Source organism: Balaenoptera physalus (assembly GCF_965194825.1).
Source record: "Balaenoptera physalus genome assembly, chromosome: X".
NCBI lineage: Eukaryota > Metazoa > Chordata > Mammalia > Artiodactyla > Balaenopteridae > Balaenoptera > Balaenoptera physalus.
In genome coordinates, this window is record NC_138903.1 from 15,549,309 (window position 1) to 15,573,969 (window position 24,661).

Consider the following 24,661-nt stretch of genomic DNA (forward strand, 5'->3'; position numbering starts at 1 on the left):
AGAGAAGCTGTTAGTTGTTACAATGTGCCCCCCAATTACCTATGACTTATTTGATCACCTGACTTAAAAAAAAAAATCTCTGTATAATCTCTTATATAATCTTATAGACCCTTCCACCCACTTTAAAATTAAATCAGGCACATGACCTACTTCCAACTGTTAATTAATCACCCCCATGAACTGTACATATAAGTCAGAGGGGGAAATTGTGTCTTTTATTATTTCAAACTGAAGATTTCCAAAAGCCACAAACTATCTATTAAATCTTGGTCTAGACCAGTGGTTCTCAACCAGGGTCCATTTTGCCCCAGAGGGGACATTTGGCAAGATCTGGAGACATTTTTGGCTGTCACAGCTGGGCTGGGGAGGGGGGCAACACTTCTGGCATCCGGTGGCTGGAGGCCAGGGATGCTGTTAAACAGCCTGCAGGGCACGGCAGCCCCGCAGCAGAGCGACCGGGCCTAAAATGCCGACAGGGCCAAGGTGGAGAGACTGTGCTCTAGATAAAGGCAAATACGCTTGGCCTGCAATATTTGTATCTTTGGCAGTCATCAAAGGAGAAAAATCCCATTTTCCTTGAAATCTAAGGTTGGCTTACATATATGTTTACTAAGGACATATTTACTCCTTTCCAAATAAATGAAACAGGTTCTCAATCTGAATCTGGGAACATTAAAGAAACACTGTGATGATGGTGGAGCTAGGCAGTGTGCATTTTAAATGCATATTTCATCAGTCTAAATGGATGGAAATTAATATCTCATAAAATAAAATGATTATCTAGTTACGTTCCATACAAAACCAAAATCAATACACTGCATCTTACTTAACCTGCAATTAGTGTTTTAAAAAACTAAACCAAGGAAATGCCATTCTTTCCCATTTCTTGCTAGCTGGGTACAAATTTCTGAGCATGAGGCATTAAAAAGCAAACAAGCAGACAAAGCCCCCCTTTTTTTAAGCAAATTTTTCCAGAGCATAAAAAGCTTTCTGAATCATTCTATTTTATTTACTATAGATTCAATCATTCTTTAGTGAACAAAACATGCAGCCCATTCTGTTGGTTATGCCTGCCTGGCTTTCCAAATACCGTCAAAACTGGGATGATGAATCACCTACTTTGTGGCCCCACTGTGTGTGTGTGTGTGTGTGTGTGTGCGTGTGCGTGTGTGTGCGTGCGTGTGCGTGTGTGTGTGTGTGCGTGTGTGAGGTGGGTGTGGGAGTCCTTCAGCCAATTATTTCCATAAAGTCTTAAGAGCAGGTGCTGAGATTCTCTAAAATTCCTTTAGTTCTAGAACATTCTGTGTGGCTGTGCGGTGTCCCCAGCATGAGGATGGGCTTCGGGCAGGAAAAAAAGCGTGTTCCTAGAGCTGGCCTAGGGCTTCCAGGCTAAAACCGTGGAGGAAAGAATGGCTGACAGCTATAGCATTTCGACCCTTCCAGGCCACCGTTCCTTTCCCTGAATTATAAGGCCAAAGTGGGCATACACACAAAGGCAAAAATAACAGCAACGACAAAAACGCCCAAGCATACCCAGCCTTGGCTGCCAGTGAGGCCCAATTCCGCTGCTGAGAAAGAACAGTTGCTACAGTGCAGCTGGAGGAGCTTTTCCAGGGAACTGGTAATACCCTGGCTGTTAATGAATTATTTTTCGCCAGAATGTCGGATTCTTCCTGTGCTCCAGTAAACAGTCTGCTTCTGCCATGGGAAACAAAACCAGCTCCTTCCGAGGAGCTCAAGGAGGTCAGCCAAGGGTCCCCTGTGGGGGCAGCCCCCTCAGGAGCCAGAGCCACAGGCGCCTGACCTATAAATCACCGAAGCCCCAAGTTCATTATTCCAGCTCTTTCTGTTTCCTCGGGCCATGCCCAGGGCCCAGAGTAGGGCCCAGGAAGACCACAGTGCCTGCTGTGAGCCCTCCCCCACCCTCCTGAACTGCCCCTTGCTCAGGGCTCCTCATCGGTGGCACCACGTGTGTGTAAAACTGGCCTTCCTGGTGTTCATCCTGTCTCTCTCGCAGAAACTGCATTTATTCCCTGGCTCTTGCTTTCATCAAGCTGTCAGGAAATGACTATGTGCGTCCCCCTCTTTTCCTTTCTCTTCTTTAAGACTGGCCCCGGACCCAAATAACCCGCTCGCAGCACAAGGATGTCTACTTGGGACACTATTCTCCAAACACACATCCCCGGGAAGGATATTATTAGAGCAGGTGTCAAGGAAATCAGTTGCTCAGGAGGGAGACAGCTCTCCAGTGGGCAAGGACACTGGCCTGGGGTGGGCTGGGGTGGAGGAAAGGACGGCCAGCCCTGCCCACCCTACCCCTGTCTTGCTCTCTCATCTCCATTCAGTTTCAGGAGCCCACATTCCTCATGGAAGGTGACTGAGCAAACATGCTCATGGGTAGGCTTGATGGGGACCCCCAAAATGGCACCTTAGCTACTGATAATCAAAGTTGCGTGATGCCAGACTGTTGTGGCTCTTGAGGCAGTCCCATGCCTCCCACCTGCCATGGGGATGGAGGGCGTTTATGCCCCCCAAAACTTCTGGAGGTGCTATGAGGCTGAAGGCACAGGCTGATAGAGCAGAGCTGCCTAATAGAAATACGTATGTAATTTTAAAGTTTCTAGTGGGCACATTAAAAAGATTAAAAGGAACAGGTGACATTAATTTTAACACTAGCTTATTTGACAAATATATTCAAAATATTATCGTTTTAACACGTAATCAATATAAAAATTATTAATAAGCTATTTTGCATTCTTTCTTTGTACTAAGTCTTAGAAATCCCGTGCGTACGTTATCGTCATAGCATACCCTGCTTTGGACTAGCCACCTTTCACCTGCTGAAAAGCCGCATGTGACTAGTGGCTACTATATGGGATGGTGCAGGTATAGAATATTTCCGTCATCATAGGAAGTTCTATTAGACAGTGCTGGGCTGAAAGACCCAAAAAGCTGTGGGAAGAACAGTGACGTGTGAGCAGGATGGGCGATAAGAATTACAGCAGAAATGGGAACCGCAAGGATTGGGATGTTGTAGGAGCCCAGCCCTACCTCTAAGTGGAGATTAAAATGGGCTCTTACGAAAGGCCCAGGGCCCATGCCGACAAGGTGGGGGGCTGCCCTCACAGAGGTGGCAAGGCCAGCGAGTATAATCATTACTTAAGGCATCTGCTGCTTGAGCAGCCTGTATCTTAGCTCTTCGGATCTGTTTAAGGCAGGGGCTGGGACAGAAGATCACCAAAGTCACGTATGTTCTTTCAATAACAATTCTGGGTTTGCAATCTAATTTGGTGAAGCAGATACAGAAACATGATCAAATTACGTGCGCCTGTGTCTGCGCGTGCATGTGTGTTCCTATGAGTGTTCTTGGCTGGAGAGAGAAGGAGGGTCATGTGCGAAATCCAGAAGTACTAACGTGGCCACCCAAATCACCTCCTCAGCAGCTGCCATCAGAACACAGGAGAGCGGTAGCCTTGAAAGGCTGATCAGAAATTGCGAGCCACAAAGGAGACGCCTTGAGTCTGGAAAGAATGAAATGATGGGCGTCTGGGCAGACGGTCAGGTGGGAGGGAGAAGTGGTAATCAGAGGCATTCTCCAAAGACAAGTGCTGCCAAGTCTACAGCAAGGATGTCACCCTGATCCCCAAATCAAGCTTAATTCAGGGTCCCACACAGGCTTTTGTGCACGGGAGAGTGCAATTAGCCATCTTTCCCCTTCCTCAAGAGCCTCATTCTCTGAGGTCCCCTCCACATTCTGATCATGGAGGCAGCAGAGTCAGAAACACCTCATATGTGGATTCAAATCCTGGCTCGCCCAGCGGCCCCAGAATTTCTAGGGGGTTAAAGGCCACCATCTGGTTGGAAGGGGGCTAAAAGACTTGCTTTGATGGTGCAGTTGCAGAGCAAGAACCCACCTTATTTTTATTTAGAGTTTATTTGAGACGGTTGAGTCAGAAATACCTTACCTACCCTCTGGGCCCACCATGGCTAATTACTTAATCTGTCTCATCCTCAGTTTCCTCGTGTATAAGATGGGAATGTTACTGCTCTTCTCACATGGGCTCGTCGGCTTGGAACTACCCAGGGCTAGAGCTGCAGCATGACACCAGGCGCTCCGAGACCCCAACCAAACACAAATCTCTGGATTTCTCCCTGCTGGTCTCCCTTGATAATAACTTACAGCTTCCTCCCACCACCATTCACTCCATCAGTTCCATCATTTAGTCACTCAACTCTCATTCATTAAGCAATGGTGGTTGGGTGTTGGGAATTCCAAGATGAAAAGGCACAGTCTTTCCATCTGAAATGGTTAAGGACTATTTGGGGTCTATCTACTTGGCACATAAGCATGTACCCTGGGTGGCTGGGCTGCCTCACTGGTGCCCCCCTCCCCCAGTTAGGTACTATATTTGGTAGGGGCTGAGGACTCCGGTCTCTGGGAGAAATAAATAAGAGACTTGGGGGAAGGGTAGAGGAACATGTTGCCCCTTTAAGTCATAACCACCAAAGTCTGGAATCAGACACTCAACTGGAAATTTCTCTGAGCCTCAGATTCCTTATCTGTAAAATAATGCCTCTGTTACATCATGGTTTCCCACATGTAAAGTGTCTGGCAGACAGAGGGCAACAACAAATGTTAATTTCCTTCTCGACTTATTTCCCTCCACTACCCTCCTTCCCTGAATCTAAGGTTACAGAAGGAGCCAGAGAATAGACACTTGCTATTTTCTTACTGTAGATTCAGAGCACACTGTGTGTGGATGTCTCCACGTACAGAATACCTCCATTCTGGGTCAAATGGTTCTGGGGAGACCCGTCCTATCTAGTTTTCAGGTCATTATAGCTAGGGCTATATTGGTCTTCTGGTGCTATAGCGCTTCCAGCAACACCTCGTCACACACCTTCCAGCTTTTTTCTTTCTTTCTTTCTTTCTTTTTTTTTTTTTCCATTTCAGTGGTCCTGTCTTGGTGGCTCTGCTTTCTGGCTACAAGACTTTTCATTTATTTTACAGTTCTTGACCAAATGCCCATCAACCAAGTTCTCATACTGGCAACTGGCATCACCTGGAAAGCTGTTTTCTCATTTGTTCCTCAGATGGGCAGATTTTCCTGGGCCAAAACTCACCTCTGGAGGTCTGGGGCTTCTTTGCATGATAAAGGACCTCCCTGGCTGGCTGAATGGTACTATGGGCTGGTGCCAAAGCAGCCAGTACCCCAAGATCCAGTCTGACTTGGCTCGTGGTGCCCGGCCACCTTGTCGATGTCTCTAGTGGGCATCTGTCAGGATGAGGCGGAAGCGCCCATTCACAGGATATTGTGTGTGGGGTGGGGGGTAGGTGGCTTCTCTGGGCTTCCAAGGGGCAGAGAAATTGGGATGCCACCGGGTTTATAGCCTTCCAGCCACCCCGCCTTCAGAAAGTAGCACAGCTCCCTGTGTTCCCCTTTGAGAAGAAAACACCGAGGACAAAACAGTGGGTAGGGGCATAATGCTGCTCGGGTGAGCGGCTGCCACTCACTAGCCTCCCCACTGCCCTCCTCCCATGCTGCCACCCCTCTACTGTAACAAAGGCATATCACAACACATTTTCAAAGTTATCAAAAGTCTCTTGGTCAATCAACAAACGATTCTGATGACGCAAAAGGAGGAAGAGAGACGTCTAGAAAACGGTGGGAGATTCCTCGGGAAAAGCACACAAAACCTTGCCCGATGCATGCAAGGCTAAGAATTGTTTTCTCCCTGCTGGCTGCTTTTCTCTCTGTTCTAAAGAGCAGCTTCCAAGAATCAGCTAAATAAAGGGATCACACTAGAGGATGAGAGATAATGCTAAACCAACAAAAACAAAGACCCAAATGAAACAGAGCCAGCCTGAGAATCCGCGGTTATCAAAACTTTGTTTGGCCGTATCTATTTATCATCGCTGCACACCCGGGCTCTGCGGAATATCATTCTGTTGATGTCACTTATCCTCAGCAAAATATTTACACATCCTTAAAAACGCCAGATGAGGGGGGCCGCCCCCGCACCGCCGCGAACGGCCCCTCAAGCCCCGTCGCCGAGTTCTGGGTAGACCGTGAGGTGGGTTACGACGGTGGGTGGCTCCAGCGGGCACAGGTAAAAGATGCTGACAGTTCCGGCAACGCGGCCACCCAGGCGCTGCGCCCTGCCCTGCCCACCTCTCCCCTACCTGACTCTGTAAGAAGCAGCCACATCCCCGATACGGTGTCAGCGTCTCCTCCTCCTCCCCCTGCCTTTCTCATTGATTAAGTTCTCAAACCATTGTTAAAGCCGGGTTGCTTTTCCCTGGAAAACTGGGCTGAATTCATTAAGCTTCCCCCATCACAAAAGGAATATTCATAAAAGTTTGGCAGGCAGAGAGGGAAGCTGACTGCGTGCCTTGGGGTGGGTGACAATTCGCTCCTCCACAGCCACCTTCTTCTTCCGTGCCCCATCCCTCTCTGCATCCATCCGTCGTGCCCCAAACCTACTCCAGGGACTTCTGACAGGGAAAAACAAAGCAGCAGCTGTTTGGCAACATTTCTACCCCCTCGCCGGCAACTGTGGTGGGATGCCATTTCCCCACCCAGGCGGAGCTTATCCTGAACAATAGTCGGGCTTTAAACGGCAAACAAGCAAACACACAGAGCATAACCCCAACCCCGAAAAAGCCAACGCTGAGGAAGGCAAGAACTCCCTCCGCAGCACAAGGCACCGCTGAAACGCACGCAAAAATGCAGCGAGAAGGCTGCTCGGTGCCTAACATGGCAGAAAGCCCGAGATGGTGCGGCCACCCCGGGTCTGGGCATTGGGGGGCACGAAGGCTCGCGGGGCGCCGACGCACACTCACCCAGCTCCGGGAGGATGCGGGGCTGGCCAAGCGTCACAAAGACGAGCCCAGTGAGATCTGGCAAAACCCAACTTTCCACCCGGCTCGCCAGGGCCGCCAGATACGTCAACAGAATCCATCTTTCGAAGGGCCTGGAAGGCGCCGCGTTTTCCGGGCCGGGGCAGAGCGGCAGAGCCTAAGGCGGCCCGGTGCGATGCCCGGGCGCGGAGTCCGCCGCGCGTCGCCCTCTGCGCCCGGTGCCAGCGCCGGTGTCGGCCCGAAACCCACTTCGGGGCCCCCGCCCCGCCGCCCGGCGCCGCCTCCCCGGCCGGCCCCGGCCCCGCCGGCCAGTGCGCGGCGCCGGGAGCAGGAGCGGGGCCCGGGGACGCCGCGCGGGTGGCGGCCTCGGCTCGCGTCCCCGCCCCCGCCCGGCCCTCCCCGCTGGCCCCGGCCTCCGGGCGCCGTCCTGCCTCCGGGAGCAGGCCCCTCCCCGGGCGCCGGGCCCCGCCAGGCGCGCCCAGCCCGGCGCGCCCCCTGCGTCCCGGTGGCAGGTCCGTGCGGGGAGGGCACCGGGGGGGGTACCCCGGCCCGCACGGGGGCGTCGCGGCCGCTACCTTGCAATCGCGGCCGCCGCCTCCAGGAAGCCAAGGGGTGGTCGCGGGTGCGGGAACTCTCCGGTCTGGCCTCGCCGCCGGCCGCCTGAAGGGGGTGCGCAGCGGTGGGAGCTGCCGTCGCCGCTGTCACCGAGCTGCTGTCGCCGCCGCTGCTGCCGGTCGTGCGTGAGCGTGTGTGCGCCTGTGTCCAGACGAGTGTGTCTGCGTGCGGCGCCCGGCCTTTACTATATACACCGAGGGGTGGGAGGAGGCGGGGAAGGGGAGGGCTTGGGGGAGGTGGCGGAGGAGGGGGAGCAGGAGGGGGGCGAAAGGGTACCCGAGGAGGCGGCGGCGGAGGAGGGACAGGTGATCTCGCCCACGGGGAGGGCGTGGCTGTCGGAGGCACGGGGTGGCGGGAGGAAGGGGTGCCGGGGCGCGGGGGGCGGGGCCGACGCCGGGGAGAGCCGGCGGAGCGGGGACCCTGCTGCCTTCCGGCGGGCTGGGGACCATTTCAGACCCCAGGATGCAGAGGAGAGAGAACATAGCCCAGGAGGGAGGAAGTGGCTGGTGGATGGAGGCGGCAGAGGTGGTGAGGGCCCAGCGACCACCTCCTGAAATGCCGATTGTGATACAGGTCGGAGATCCTTCTCACAAGGTGTGAGATGATTAAAGACAAAATTAGCCTACAGACATAATCTCATTTCCGCATACTTGCCTGAAAGGTGATTCATCTGTTAATCTAACATTTATTAAGCACCTAGTGTTTGCCAGACACTGGGCTAAGAACTGGCGTTACACAGATGATGACTATGTGGTCGCTAACCAGTAAATAAATCATAGGTGTCAGCAGTAGTATTGATCATTCTAAAACAAAGTAAAAAAACTAAATCCTATAAATGTTTTAAGAGGGCAAAGGAAGCAACTCCACTGGTTTAATTAATCCCGAAAGGTGAAAAGATTTTTTTTTTCTGGTAATCAAAACAGGATGCAGATATTTGAGAGAGAAGGGCAGAGAAGAAATTACTTGAATCAGAGCTGAGAGCAGTCTGAATCTAGCTGTCCTTTGCGTGTTCAAACCTCCTTGAGTTTCAACACTCACATGAGTAGTGGCTATGAGTTCCCTCTTGTAGAATCTGGGGTGGTCACAGGGTACAATACATAGAGAGCAGTCTGGCAAGTTCATGATTAGTATGGGAACCTGAACTTGTGTTTGAAAGGTTCTACTCTAACCTTGTCGCGTTGCAAGCATAATGTGGTAGAAACCAGGGCCACGTTATACCTTTCGTGGGCCCTTTGCCTTTGTGGACTCTTTCCTCCATAGAAAAAAAAGTAAAAATTACATTTTACGACTGCATTGGTGTGAAGACGAATGAATTAATATTATATATTAAAACAACTTCTTCGACCTAAAAGATCACATTTTCTTCTGATCTTAAAAGAAATGAAAACATTTCCCTGAGGCCCTGAAAAGTATTTTGGGCCTCAGGCACCGTGCCTACTGGTCCTAAGGGAGAAGTCAGCCCTGATGGTACCATTCCTTGATACTGAATTTCCTCTTTTGAAAAAAAAGAGTTGAACTAAGGAGTACCCAGTCGACTTAAGGGCAGAAAGACACACAATGCAAGTTTAAGGACTGATAGAAGTGAATATCAACAAAAAGTACCAGTTCCTACTTGTTTCAGTCAGGCTCTGGGAGTTTTAAATCAGCTCCAAGTCATTAATGATACCTGTGGAAATATTTGTCTGCGAATTCGTCTTCAACCATTTCAGAAACCAAAGACTTCCTCTATAGATCTCAGAACTGAGTCTTTGGGTCAGGTATGTGAGGCCTCGGTTGCCAGGACCTAGCCTGAATACAACTAAAGACACAGCTGGGCAATTATAATCGGGCAAGTTCATGGATGAAAGATCCATAAAGGTTTTGTGTGTGTTGAGGGGGTATGTGTGTATAAGGTAGGGACTGATATCCTGGAAGGCAATTACTAGCCTATTTCTTTTGTTGGCCTCATCACAGCCCTGGGTTAATGTTTGATCCTCACTGGCAGTTGTGATTCATATTTGCTGCCCTTTGAGGTGCTTGTGTTTTCAGGAAGGACTATGTTGATTCAGATGAATGCATAATAAACAGGCATCATGGCCCCCATTTCCAGAGAAATGTGCAGTGGCACCCCTCTGTATTTTCACTGTGGCTGCCCTTGCAGAGAGAAGGGGAAAAGAGGAGTCCATAAGGGAGGGTCTGGATTGGGGGGAGGAGATGTTTGGGGACAGAAATAGGACATTAATATGGAAGAACTGCATTCATACAGAAACTGGAGGGAGGAAAGGACATGCCCAAACAGCAGGAAAGAACCAAAAAAATCTTTCAGGGTTGATCAGGGTGATTTTTGAGATCTATAATTCAAATATTTGGTGATTTTAAATAGGGACTCAGGAAAGTTCCCATTTCAGATCTGATTCTTGATCTATATCCTGCTTCTCTAATACAGCATCTATTAATAATCTAGTTTTCACATACTTGCCAGACGAGTGATTCATTCACGTGTCCAATAAACATCTATGAAGCATCTGCTGTATGCCAGTCACTGAGCTAAGGACTGCGGTGACAGAGATGGTCAACATATGTTGCTGACCTCAAGGAGCTCATAGGCCAGTAAATAAACTATTAATAATACAAGGTGACACTATATGTACATGAGGAGTTATAAAACAGGCTAGGCGAACCCCGAAGGAGTGGGCCCGTCACTGTGGGGGAAGGCATAGGGAGTGGCATGGAGCAGGGCAGTCAGGAAAGATGGCATAGAGATGGTGATAAGAGCAGAGCAGTGAGAGATGAATGGGAGTTTTTCAAAGTAAGAAAAAGTCATTACAAGTGAACAGCAGGCACCAAAGCTCGGATGCAAAGCACGTTCTGGAGGCTGCAAATACTCTGTGAGGCTGGAGCAGGGGCTGTGGAGAACAGCAGCAAAGAGGGGTGGAGGAAGCTAGGGGTCAGTTGAGGTCCCTGGTCTGTCCTGTAAAGGAGCTTTTTCTTGTAGTCAATGGGGAGCCATTGAAGGACTTTAAGCAAGGGAGTGACCAGGAAAGATTTGGGTTGAGGAGTGATCACTCTGGTGTTGGGTGTGAAGGGCTGAATGGAGGGGGGTGGGATTGGCAGCAGGGAGACCAGGTGAGAGAGACTGTGGCCATGATCGGAGTTTGAGTCAAGGCAGTGCCAGCAGAGATGAAGGATCAGAACTTGAGTCAAGTGATACTCGGGATACAGAATCAACAGGACTTAGTGCTGGAGGAAACAGGAGGAGTTGGAGTAACTCACGCCTGACTTTCTGAATTGGGTGACAGAGTGGGTGAGGGTGTGATCACTGAGATAGAGGTCCTTAGGAAGAGAAGCAGATTTGGGGCTGGAGATGATGAATGCTGTAGGGTCCCCCAGAAGCGGATCCTGAATGTGAAAGTGAAGGAAACACTGGTAGGGGAGTAGAGAAGGGAGAGAGAGGGGCGGCAGCCAATAGGGGGGATGTTATCAAGGCCAATTTCTACCATGGGCAGCTGGAGCTTAATCCCACAGGCAAACTCTTGGACATGATGAAAAACACTCACTTCAGAATTGTTCCATCAAGAGGTGAGGAAGCTGGTTAAGGGCCCAGGGGGTGCTGAGTTTCTGGCACTTTTGACCTGCCACCCAGCATAGGCAGCGAGTCCTTCTCAGGTACAGGGAGAAGATACTGGCAGCTGGACGTCTGTGGAGCACGTTAAAATGGTAGCATCCCAGGGAGGGGGGTGAAGCACCGTCAGTGTGCGCTCCAGGGAGCTCTGGTTAGGACATCTTGAGTTGGAAGTACTTGTTGGGTAGCCACATAGAGAAGCCCAATAGGCATTTGCAAGAGCAGGTCTGGAGTTCAAAATCTAAACTGCAGACCTAGATTTGGGAGTTACTGGGCTCTGGGTGTTGGTCGAAGCAGTGGGTGTTGATGAGCTCCGCAGAAGACACATGTGACTTGAGTTGATGGCTGAGCCCATCACCCTGGGCCGTGCCAACATGATTTGATCTGATCTGCATGAACACTGTTGAGGATTTCTGTAGGAGTTCCTGGAAGCCATGAAGTTGTTGATGTCAGTTAATGCTCATGGGTATGAATGTGACTGGGGGAAAGGGTCCACTGCTTAAAAGAAATTCTTAAGGGGTCTATATTTTACTGAAGTTGAATAATGTATTTAAAATTGAAACGCTTTAAAAATTTTTTTCTGGTCAAGAATATTTACTGGATGATTAAGTGATTGAATGAGGCAGGCATTTGAAAACATAGTCACAATGCAAAAGGGACAAATACTGGTAAAAAATGCAAGGGGTAATTAAATCACAAAGGATCGAAATCCAACCCAGGCTCTGGGAAAGAGGATGGAGAGCATTGAGAGAGACAGTCCAGCTGCAATGACATTTTAACCTAAGGAATATACAGAGCCACAGGGTAAGGGAAAGGTTTTGACTATTTTGATAGAACAGAGACTTCTAATGTGGTCGGCATGGGGGCTTCAGTATTCTTCATTCAGAGATGTCATATGAAATTTCTTAGGCCCTGATTTTATCCAAAGACCATAGTAGAGTCCATGTGAAATCTTTGATAATTTTAGCAAAGAGTGAATCAAAGGGTTTGTGAGTGGTCCTTCAGTTAGGCAATCGACAAGCATATCTCAAACAGCTAGTACTTTACAGTAATAAGCTACATGCTACAACACACAGAGTAATGAGGTACCGTCCCTGCCAGGCATTGGAGTCTCTCATAGTCCAGTTGTAGCTCTGTCTAGTCTCAGTCAGGAGGACATTTGATTTCAGAGAATTTGGGTAAATTGTTAAGAGTAAGAAGGAGGCTTATTATAAAGGGCATTGCTTGTGGCTGCTCCATTCTGCATTCTCCATTCCTCTTTCCTGATAGAAACCTAATGCTGTTCAGGTATCCATCCCTCTCCTATGAAATCATGTACCTTAAATTTGATCCTAACTTTAGGGTGGGGTCTGTTTGATCTGAGGCTAATTGCATCCCTCCTGCTATAACTTGGACCAAACAGATGAGAGGAGAGATTTGCTGGAGGCTTTATGGGTAAGTTCTTACCGTTCCAGGAGAGAATACCACCCTCTCCCAATGGACGTGAAGACAATGTAACCATAGTTGCAACTGGCAGCAAGAACACGATGCAGGTGACCACATCATTGATCATCTAAACAGGGACACTACTGAGGATGAAAGGGGTTGCTGTTACTAATTATGTCAGGGCAAAAGGCATAAACTGGGTTTTCCCAACAAACCAGGATGGATGGTCACTATGATGCTAGGAGGGAGCTGATGCTCAAGGCAGCACAACAGAAACAGAGAAAGAACCTGGAACTGTGAGGATGTGATTGAACCGCTAGAACAACCAACCACCTCTGGAGCCGCCTGAACTTGCACTTCCTATTACGTAAATCATTACACTGCTTCAAAGCTTCTTCGAGTCAGGTCTCTACTGCTTGCAACTGAAAGCGTCATAAGACGTACATGCAGGATTACAGGACTGTTTTTGTTTTGTTTTGTTTTGCTTGAGTCCCAGATAAGGGGTAAGGGCTGTTCTGAAATCAAGAGATCTAACAAAAATAAGTGGAGGGAGGAAGCAGGTCAGTAATTGATATTTTAATTTGATTGAAGACAAGTGCAGAAAATGATCTGAACTAGAACATGGTTGAAGTACATGCTTCTGCTGAATTTGGAAGCCCACTGTGCACGTGGTGGCTTTCACACTAGCAGCACCTTGGAGGCACTCTCCTGCCTCTGACAGAGCGCTAAGAGTCCTGCGCCCAGGGTCAGGAGAATTTGTTTCTATCTCCTGTCCTCTCACTGCTCTGAGTGGCTTTGAGCCAGCAAGGTTCTCTCTTTGGACTTGGATCCCTTGTACCAGCAGTAGCTGCCATCACCCTTATGTCTTGTCTTTCTGACTTGACTGTCAATATCAAGGGAGGACCCATGGCTTACATCTCCCACAGAACCTACTTTAGTTCTCTTTATGTAGGAGGACTTCGATAAGTAATTGTTAAAGACATGGAAGCAACCTAAATGTCCATCGACAGAGGAATGGATAAAGAAGATGTGGTACATATATACAATGGAATATTACTCAGCCATAAAAAAGAATGAAATAATGCCATCTGCAGCAACATGGATGGACCTAGAGATTATCATACTAAGTGAAGTAAGTCAGAAAGAGAAGGACAAATACCATATGATATCACTTATATGCGGAATCTAAAAAGATGATACAAAGGAACTTATTTACAAAACAGAAATAGACTCACGGACATAGAAAACAAACTTACGGTTACCAAAGGGGAAAGGTGGGGAGGGATAAATTAGGAGTTTGGGATTAACAGATACACGCTACTAAGTATAAAATAAATAAACAACAAGGACCTACTGTATAGCACAGGGGACTATATTCAATATCTTGTAACAACCTATAACGGAAAAGAAACTGGAAAAGAATATATATATATAGTTATATTATATGTATATAATATAGTTATATGTATAACTGAATCACTTTGCTGTACACCTGAAACATTGTAAATCAAGTATACTTCAATAAAAATAAATATATTAAAAATAAATCTAAAAAAAAGTAACGGTTAAATCCATGATTATCTCCCCTCACTCAGTGAGTGCTTTGGTCTTATTACTAAGGAGCGTCAATATTTCCCATCTTGTACAAGTCTTACAACTGTCAAACGCACTTTCTTTTTCCATGTGGAGGGAGGATGTGGACTGAGTGAGTTTGGGGGTTGAAGCCAGGTGATCGTCACCTGAGGCTTTCAGGGTTTGTCCAAATCAATGGAGAGCCCTGTACAAGCCAAGTGAGAAGCCAGGTTGCATGTGACAGAGTAGCATGCATATTCGTCACCAAGAAAGGACCAGAAACAAAAATTATAGCTGGGAGAGAGAGTTGGAGTCAGGGCATGAAACAATAAGGCAGTGGATTTTGGTTAAGTGGAAAACAGACCCAGATTTGGTTTTGGAGAGGCAACTTAATTTGCTGGATGGGATAACAATGCCAACTATGACAGGAGTGTGGTTGAAATACTGGCACACAAAGGACCAAGGATGGCTAGCTCAGAGATGGTCCCACACCGCCCAGCCTTTCGACGGGGAAAATGATGCTCAGAGAACTACACACATACACACACACACCTTTACACCTGCCAACTCCTCTTCTCTTTCCAGGTGTCAGACTCACCTTTTCCTTTCTTAAAAATCCATTCACAAATGAGCCAGACTGATCTCCCAATAAGAAAGGAAAAAATCGACAAAGTTGCCCTGGAGTAACTGAGCACTGACAATTAGAATATTAGCCAAAACAATCCTAAAAAATAACTGCTGAGACACTCCAAGGCAGGAGTGTTCATGTTAAAGGGGACAACACACAGTGGCCCCTTAATATCCCCAGTCACTGAAAACCACAGTCCCCTGTGCCTGGTGCTGTGGTCAGGACAAGATTCTATCTCTGCAGTTGTCTCTTGGAAGAAGAGCAACTGAGGGCTTTCTCAGCCATCAAACCATCGGCCGTTGGGAGTGATTAGCTAGCTCTCCCATAGATACACCCTATCTGACCTAGCTAGCACGCAGCTTATAAAGAAACGAGAACACAGCCATCAATTTCACAAATGGTTTATGCCACAAAATGCACTGCACACTCCTGGAGCTCCAGTGTGTGGATGGACTGTCAGGTTTGTCCGATTCAAGAGTGGCAAGTCTCTCCAACAGGATTGACAAGGTTTCTGTTGTGATAATTTCAAGGGTAAAAGGAGTTGCAAGGTCATTCATTTTGAACAGGACATCAATGTATAATACAGAAGGGACTTCAATCATTTCATTTTTCTTCAGTTGGGAAATTTCTCAAATCACAGAATTTTATGAACAGAACAATTTTATAGAAGGAGGCAAAGAGAGCAAGAGTGAAAATCTCTCTGGCTAGGATGGCTAGCAGTTTTCATCGCTGTCCTTTGCATTTGTGGCCTCTCTGCCGGGTCAACAACCAAGGGCTCTCACGAGATTACTCTCCATCAGCCCCTGCCTACCTTGGCCCCTCCAGGTGAATCTCTGATACTCTTCACTCCTAGGATTATCCCTGCCTAATTTCTGAGCCAGGCCACCAGTGTGAGGATCTGAGATGAAGCTGGCTTCTCCCAGCGCCCCTGAGGCATCGCTCAGCCACATTCACCAGGTCACAGCATTCACAAGGTCGTCCTCTCCACGACCCTCCCCCACATTGGCCCCAGCCGTAGGATTAGGCTTCTGGGTCTGTTTCTCTGCATGGCTCTCATGACTTGCATTGGAAATGTAGCTCCACCACCAAACCCCACTCACCAGCATCCCCATCAGTCTCTGAGGTCCACATTGCTGTCTGTATAGGATAGAGCTGGTTTCTCCTTCACTGACATCCTGCCTTAAGGAGACTGCCCCCAAACTTGACAAGAGCATTTGCATAAATTGCAGACCACCACCATCCTGGATTGTCTCTTTCACTCCTATTAGATAGGTCCTCGTTAGAGATTTATAGTGGTTGTTTTTGTTTTTTTGAAGAACGAACATTTTATTTGCAAATAGAGGTGACCTTTTAAAAAATACATTATTGCTTTAGAAAATATTCATGTTTAATGTAGAAATACTGTACAATACATATAATTTATGCTTTTAAAAATGATTTTTCACTGTAACATTCGTTAAAAATTAAATATAAGTGTAAAAGGCTATTCTATCTTCAGTATAAACATTCAATCACACCCACTCTCAAATATCTGTATATTCCCTTCAATTTTTTCTCCTTATAGCACTTACTCAAGTGAAATAATATTGTATATAATTTTAGTCCTGCTTTTGTCTCTTAATATCTTCAACTAGTAAGTATTTCCCATAGCATTCTAATAATATTACATAATCAAAATAAACATTTTCAATGGTTCAATGAATAATTTTATTAAGTGCATTCATCACCATATACTTAGCTTTTGCCCTACTTTGGAAGTGTAGGTTATTTCCAAATTCTGCTGTTGTAAAGAACCCTACAATTAGTATCTCTGTGTATATCAATGTTTCCTATTAATAATTATTTCTCAGAATAAATACACAGCTGTAATATTTCTGGGGCAGACACAGAAACACTTACATGTTGCCAAACTGATTTTAAAAAGGATGTTCCACTTACAACTCCAAATATGAGCTCTGAGAGTACTTGCCTTATGAGTACTTACTAGCCTACATCAAAATATTTGTCTCATTTTGTTTTAAATTATATTTCACTGATTACTAGGGAGATGGGCCATTTTTATTTGTGTGACTTCTACTTGTATACCTAAGGGAATTGTGAGTTTATTGCTTTCACTCACTTATTAATTAAATCATAATGTTTGCATTTTATTTATGTGTGTGTCTTTTATTTAATACAAAATAAATGTATGTCATAATAGTGACAAACAAATCCCAGAAGTGGTAGTTCATATGATAGTTCTATTTTTAATTTTTTGAGGAAACTCCATACTGTTTTCCATAATGGCTGCACCAATTTACATTCCCACCAACAGTACATGAGGGTTCCCTTTTCTCCACACCCTTGCCTATATTTGTTATCTGCTGTATTTTTTATAATAGCTGTCTTAACAGATGTGAGGCAATATCTCGTGGTTTTGATTTGCATTTCTCTGACGATTAGTGATGTTGAGCATCTTTTCATATATGTGTTGGCTATCTGTATGTCTTCCTTGGGAAAATGTCTATTCACATCCTTTGCCCATTTTTAAATCAGGTTGTGATTTTCTTTTTTTTTTTTTTGCTATTGAGTTGTGTGAGATCCTTATATATTTTGGATATTAACCTCTCATATTATATACCTCAGATATAAGGTTTGCAAATATTTTCTCCCATTCCACGGGTTGCCTTTTCATTATGTTGATTGTTTCCTTTGCTGTCTAGAAGCTTTTTAGTTTGATGTACTCCTGCTTGTTTATTTTTGCTTTTATTGCTTTTGCTTTTGATGTCATATAAAAAAAATCACTGCCAAGACCACTGTCAAGGAGCTTTTTCCCTGTGTTTCAGTTAATATCATACACAACAATGAAAAGCTAAAAGCTTTTCCTCTAAGATTAGGAATAACAGAACGGTGTCCACTCTCACTATTTCTATTCAACATAGTACTGCAAGTCCTAGCTAGAACAATTAGACAAGAAAAAGAAATAAAAGGCATCCAAATCCAAAAGGAAGAAATTAAATTGTCTCTGTTTGCACATAACATGATCTTATATACAGGAAACCCTAAAGACTACACCAAAAAACTGTTAGAATTAATAAATTCAGTAAAGTTGCAAGATAAAAAAATCAATGTATAAAAATCAGTTGTGTTTCTAGAATCAGTTTGTTCTAACAACAAACTATCTGAAAAAGAAATTAAGAAAACAATCCCAGTTACAATAGAGTCAAAAAGAAGAAAATACTTAGGAATAAATTTTTTTTTTTTTTTTTTTTTTTTTTTTTGCCGTGCCACGAGGCTTGTGGGATCTTAGTTCCCCGACCAAGGACCAAACCTGGGCCCTCATCAGTGAAAATGTGGAGTCTTAACCATTGGATCGCCTGGGAATTCCCAGGAATAAATTTAACCAAGGAGGTGAACAATCTATATATGGGAAACTATAAGACAATGATGAAAAGAAACTAAAGAAGACACAAATAAATGGAAAGATATCCCATGTTCTTGGATTGGAAGAATTAATATTGTTAAAATGTCCATACTAACTAAAGTGATCTACAGATTCAATGCAATCCCTATCAAAATTCCAATGGCATTTTCCACAGAAATGGAATAAACAATTCTGAAATTTGTATGGAACCACAAAAGACCCCAAATAGCCAAAGCAATCTTGAGAAAGAACAAAGCTGAGAGTTTGCATCATGAATGAGTGTTAAATTTTGTCAAATGTATTTTCTGCATCAATTAATATTGATTATTTGGTTTTTCTTCTTTATTCTATTGATATGATAGATTTCATTGATTTATTTTTTAAAAGGCTTTTTTTAAAAACATCTTTATTGGAGTATAATTGCTTTACAATGGTGTGTTAGTTTCTGCTTTATAACAAAGTGAATCAGTTATACATATACATATGTCCCCATATCTCTTCCCTCTTGCATCTCCCTCCCTCCCACCCTCCCTATCCCACCCCTCTAGGTGGTCACAAAGCACCGAGCTGATCTCCCTGTGCTATGCAGCTGCTTCCCACTAGCTATCTATTTTACATTTGGTAGTGTATATATGTCCATGCCACTCTCTCACTTTGTCCCAGCTTACCCTTCCCCCACCCCCGTATCCTCAAGTCCATTCTCTAGTAGGTCTGTGAAAAGACTTACTTTTTTTAAGAGCAGTTTTAGGTTCACAACAAAATTGAGAGGAAGGTACAGAGATTTCCCATATACCTCCTTCCCTCACACATGCATAGCCTCTGCCATTATCAATATCACCCACAAGAGGGGTACATTTGTTACAACTGGAGAACCTACACTGACATATCATAATCACCCAAAGCCTATGATTTACCTTAGATTTCACTCTTGATGTTGTGCATTCTATGAATTTTGACAAATGTATAATGACATGTATCCATCGTTATAAATACACAGAGTATTCTCACTGCCCTAAAAATCCTCTGTGCTCCACATATTCATCTCTCCTCTGACCCCCAACTCTTGGTAACCACTGATTTTTTTAACGTCTCCATAGTTTTTGCCTTTTCCAAAATGTCATATAGTTGGAATCATACAATATTTAGCCTTTTCAGATTGGCTTCTTTCACGTAATAATAGGCATTTAAGTTTCCTCCATGTCTTTTCATGGCCTATAGGTCACTTCTTTTTAGTGCTGACTAATATTCCATTGTTTGGATGTACCACAGTTTATTTATCTGTTCAACTACTGAAGGGCATCTTGGTTGCTTCAGAGTTTTGGCAATTATGACTAAAGCTGCTATAAACATCCAAGTGCAGGTTTTTGTGTAGACATAAGTTTTTAGCTCTTTTGGGTAAATACCAAGGAGTGGGGTTGCTGGATCCTATGGTAAGAGTATGTTTAATTTTGTAAGAAACCACCAAATTATCTTCCAAAGTAGCTGTACCATGTTGCATTCCCACCAGCAGTGTATGAGAATTCCTGTTGCTCCACACCCTCACCAGCATTTGGTGTTGTTAGTGTTCCAGATTTTGGCCATTCTAATAGGTGTGTAGTGGTATCTCATTGTTGTTCTAATTTGCATTTCCCTTATGACATACGATGTGGAGCATCTTTTCATATGCTTATTTGCCGTCTATATATCTTCTTTGGTGAAGTGTCTGTTAAGGTCTTTGGTCAATTTTTTAATTGGGTTGTTTTCTTATGGTAGAATTTTAAGGGTTCTTTGTATATTTTGGATAACTGTCCTTTATCAGACGTGACTTTTGTAGATCTTTTCTCCCAGGCTGTGGCTTAACTTCTAATTCTCTTGACATTGTCTTTTGCAAAGCAGAGCTTTTAACTTATAATGAAGGTTACCAATTATTTCTTTCATGAATCGTGCCTTTGGTGTTGTATCTAAAAAGCCATTGCCATTTCCAAGGGCATCTAGGTTTTCTCCTGTGTCATCTTCTGGGAGTTTCATAGTTTTGCATTTTACATTTAGGTCTAGGATCCATTTTGAGTTAATTTTTGTGAAAGGTGTAAGGTCTGTGTGATTTTTTTTTTTTTTGCATGTGATGTTCAGTTGTTCCAGCACCATTTGTTTTTTTGTTTTTGTTTTTGTTTTAGAATTTAAAAATGATTTTATTACAGAATAATCACCATTAGGGAGTATAATCTTTCAAGCCTAGTGGATTGCTGATTGGCATTAGAGTTCTGGATTGTCCATTGGCATTGGAGTAAGTTTCATTCTTTGACCTTTTTTAATCATTCATTTATTCATTTAACAAATATTTGTTGAGCACCTATTATGTGCCAGGCACTGTTTAGGCTCTGGAAACATAGCAGCAGCACCATTTGTTGAAGAGACTATCTTTTCTCCATTGCATTGTGTTTGCTTCTTTGTCAAAGATCAGCATTTTGCCACTTCAAGTAAAGTGTGGAAATCTTACTTCCATTAGGTTCCTTTTACTCTCATTGCTTTCAAATATCTTTGTCTTGAGTATCAGATGGTGTTATGGTTTTTGTTTCAATTGTAAAATATAACTTATAAAATTCATGAGAAGGACAGTCTATTGTATTCATCCATATTCATCCATATTCTGCTCTTTCTGTTGTTCAAGGAAGTAAGTAATAAAGATAAGAGCAGAAATAAGTGAAATAAAGACTAGAAAAACTATAAAAAGATCAATAAAACTGAGGTTTTTTTGTGAAGATAAAATTGAAAAACCTTTAGCTAGACTAAGAAAAAAAAGAGAAGACTCAAACAAAATTATAAATGAAAGAGGAGACATTACAACTGATACCGCAGAAATACAAAGGATCATAAGAGATTACTATGAAAATTATGTGCCAGTGAATTGGACAACCTAGAAAAAATGGATACATTTCTGGAAACATACAACCTACCAAGACTGAATCATGAATAGAAAGTCTGAACAGACCAATAATGATTAAGGTGTTTGAATCAGTAATAAAAAAACTTCTGAACAAAGAAAATCCCAGGACCAGATGGCTTCACTGGTGAATTCTATCAACCATTTAAAGAAGAATTAATGTCAATCCTTCTCAAACTCTTTCAAAAAGTTGAGGAGGAAGGAACACTCCCAAACTCATTTTATTATGCCAGCATTACTCTGATACCAAAGCCAGACAAGTACACTACAAGAAAAGAAAATCACAGGCCAATATTCTTGATGAACACAGTGCAAAAGTTTTCAACAAAATACTAGCAACCGAATTCAACAGCATGTTAAAAGGAACATTCACCATGATCAAGTGGAGTTTATCCCTTGGATGCAAGAGAGTTGAACACACACAAATCAATAAGTGTGATAAACATCACATTAACAGAATGAAGGATAAAAACCACATCATCTCAACATATATAGAAAAAGCATCTGAAAAAATTCAACATCCTTTCATGATAAAAACTCTCAACACATTAGGTATAGAAGGAATGTATCTCAACATGACAAAGGCCATATATGACAAGCCCATAGCTAACATCATACTCAAGGGTGAAAAGGTAAATGCAATCCCTGTAAGATCAGGAATAAGAAAAGGATGCCCACTCTCACCACTTCTATTCAAGAAAGCACTGGAAATCTTAGCCAGAGAAATTAGGCAAGAAGAAGAAATAAAAGGCAACTACATTGGAAAAAAAGAAGTATAATTGTCTCTGTTTGCAGATGTCATGATCCTATATATAGAAAATCCCAGACTCCACCAAAAAACTGTTAGAAGTAATAATAAACATTCAGTAAAGTTTCAGGATACAAAATTAACTTTCTTCCTTCTTGATGCTTCAAGATTCCTTCTTTTATAAGCTCCTTTCTGCTTGAAGAACATCCTTTTGCCAATATTTAAGAGTAGGTCTGGTAGCAACAAATTCTCTTAATGTTTTTCATCTTCGAATGTCTTGATTCCCCTTCTCACCTAAAGGATGTTCTGGGTTGGCAGTTCCTTCCTTTCAGAACTTGAAACACATTGTACCTCTTCCTTCTGTCCTCCATGGTTTCAGATGAGAAATCCACTGTCATTCGAATTGGTGTTCCCTGATGATAGGTAATCATCATTTCTCTCTGGCTGCTTTCAAGATTTTATCTTTGCCTTTAGGTTTCAGAGGTTTAACTATGGTGTGTGAATATGAATTTCTTTGAATTTATCTTGTTTGGGGTTTGCTCAGATTCTTGTATCTTTATGTTTTCTTTTGCCAAATTTGGGGTGTTTTACATCATTACTTCTTCTAATATTCTTTCAGCCCCACTCTCTCCTCTTCTTCTGGGACTCCAATGACATGCATGTTGGATCTTTTCTTATTGTTCCACAGGTCCCCAAGAGTCTCTTCATTTTTTTCTAATCTATTTTCTGTCTTTTTCAGATTGGGTAAATTTTATTAATTTTTCCTCAAGTTCATAGATTCTATCTGCTGGCATATTTACTCTACTATTGAGTCCATCAAGCAAGTTTTTAAAATTTTGGTATATTTTTCAGTTAGAAGATTTCCATTTAATTCTTTTCCATAACATAGCTCTTTGCTGAGATTTTCTATTTTTTCAATTGTTTCAAGAGAATTTGTTATTGCTTGTTGAAGTTTTGTTATTGTTATTGTTATGGCTACTTTAAACTCCTTGTCAGATAATTCCAACATCATATTGTGATTTTCCTGGCTCTTGATATGATGGGTGATTTTCTTTTTTTTCTGGCTGCACCGCACAGCATGTGGGATCTTAGTTCCCTGACCAGGGATTGACCTGTGCCCCCTGCAGTGGAAGCCAGAGTCCTAACCACTGGACCACCAGGGAATTCCCTGATGAGTGATTTTCAATAGTATCCTGGGGCTTCCCTGGTGGCGCAGTGGTTAAGAATCCACCGGGCAATGCAGGGGACATGGGTTCGAGCCCTGGTCCGGGAAGATCCCACATGCTGCGGAGAAACTAAGCCCGTGCGCCACAGTTACTGAGCCTGCGCTCTAGAACCCGTGAGCCACAACTGCTGAAGCCTGTGCACCTAGAGCCCGTGCTCCGCAACAAGAGAAGCCACCGCAATGAGAAGCCCGTGCACCGCAATGAAGAGTAGCCTCCGCTCGCCTCAACTAGAGAAAGCCTGCGCACAGCAACAGAGACCCAACGCAGACAAAAATAAATATATAAATAAAATTTATTTAAAAAAATAGTATCCTGGACGTTTTTACTATTATGTTGTAAGACTCTAGCTCCTATTTAAATTCTAGCTCCTATTTAAATCTTTTATTTTAGCAGGTAGTCACCTGTTTAGGTTTAGCATGCAGGTCCTGACCTACTTTTGTGGATTGTGGTTTGAATGACAGCTTACTTTTCACAGCCTCTGCAGTACTTTTTTGGTGTGCCTGGTTTATCTGGTGCTGCTGGGGCTCCCACTGGTCCCTGATGGTGTTGCCTGAGAGGGCCAAAGGGGTTGCTCCAGGCAGGGTCATCTGATGTCTCTACGTGGAGGAAGGGAGTCAGGGGGCCCATAGGGACGAAGAGTGTTTCCTGGGCCAGGCAGCTTGTTGTGTGTGGCAGAATCTCTCTTGCCAGTGCCAACCTGTGTCACTAGGTGTCTCTCAGCAAGAGAGAGGAGTCTCAGGTCTGGCAAAAGAGAGGAGCACTTCCTTTAGCTGCTTGTTTCTAGTGGGGCTCCTGATCCATCCCCCTTGTCAGTGCTGTCAGGTTCACCTGGTGTTGTCAGAGGGCCTACTATTTCATCTGACGGAGGAATGAGCCTACCTGGGCTACCCTGTGTTACTAGGTTGGGAGTCTGGAAATGCTAGGCCTGGGTGGCCTTCTTCTGTTGAGGGGAGGTACAGATGTAAGATATCCTGCTGCTGTGTTGTCTCCTGGGATCCCTAAACAGTTCCTCTTTCCACATTTCAGAGTGCTCCTTTGGTTGCCTTTTAAGTTCTTTCCGGGGTTTATAGTTGTACTTAGCAGGGGGAATCAGGGAGAAATGGGTCCGAGCCATCTTGCCCAGACCAAAATTTCTTTTAATTGTTTATTTTAAGACCAAAGAATAACGGGAAGAAGATGATCATTGTGATTATTATATGATTGATACCAGAAATAATTTTGGCATAGAAATAAAGGGCATTTAAAAAAATGATCTGGTCCAGGTGTCAAATATACTAGCTTTGCCACTGAGAGTGAGCAAAGTAAAAGGACAGATTAGAAAGATTGTGAAGAAGGGCCTTGAAGCCAAGGGTAGAAAGAGTGTTAAGAAGCTGAGAGAGGTTATTATTATATTTGTTTTATTACGGGATTAGAAACCAGAGGAGCTGAAGCATTAGGTTGCTTGCCCAAAATTGCTCTGGCATTTGGCTGCAGGATGGTTGCAGAATTCAGGATTATGACATTCCAAGACCATGGTAACAGCACACTGTTTCCCAGGGTGCCGCTTTCAAACTCCAAACACAACCTTTGCTAGAAGATATACTGCAACAGTCAACTACCTTTTACCTATCTGGCAAATGAACAAAAAGTTTCAATAGCAACATATGTTTACTAAATTTGAC

The 24,661-nt window shown here is 44.1% G+C and overlaps 1 protein-coding gene and 1 long non-coding RNA gene across 8 annotated transcripts in view; one reads left to right on the plus strand and one right to left on the minus strand.

The window, feature by feature from the left end:
- Window positions 1-24,661, minus strand: part of RAI2 (retinoic acid induced 2) — a 392,985-nt gene that overhangs the window by 53,376 nt on the left and 314,948 nt on the right. For 2 of the 7 annotated variants that reach the window (XM_082447181.1, XM_082447175.1), the window contains exon 1: window positions 6,845-7,216. The exons of 4 other annotated variants lie outside the window; for them this stretch is intronic. The gene's annotated coding sequence lies outside the window, so the exon portion shown is untranslated. Of the gene's footprint in view, window positions 1-6,844; window positions 7,217-7,437; window positions 7,648-24,661 lie in introns of those variants that run through there. One more of the 7 variants, XM_082447180.1, reaches the window with a different exon arrangement.
- Window positions 1-24,661, plus strand: part of LOC309652992 — a 92,879-nt gene that overhangs the window by 23,935 nt on the left and 44,283 nt on the right. The gene's annotated exons all lie outside the window — the stretch shown is intronic.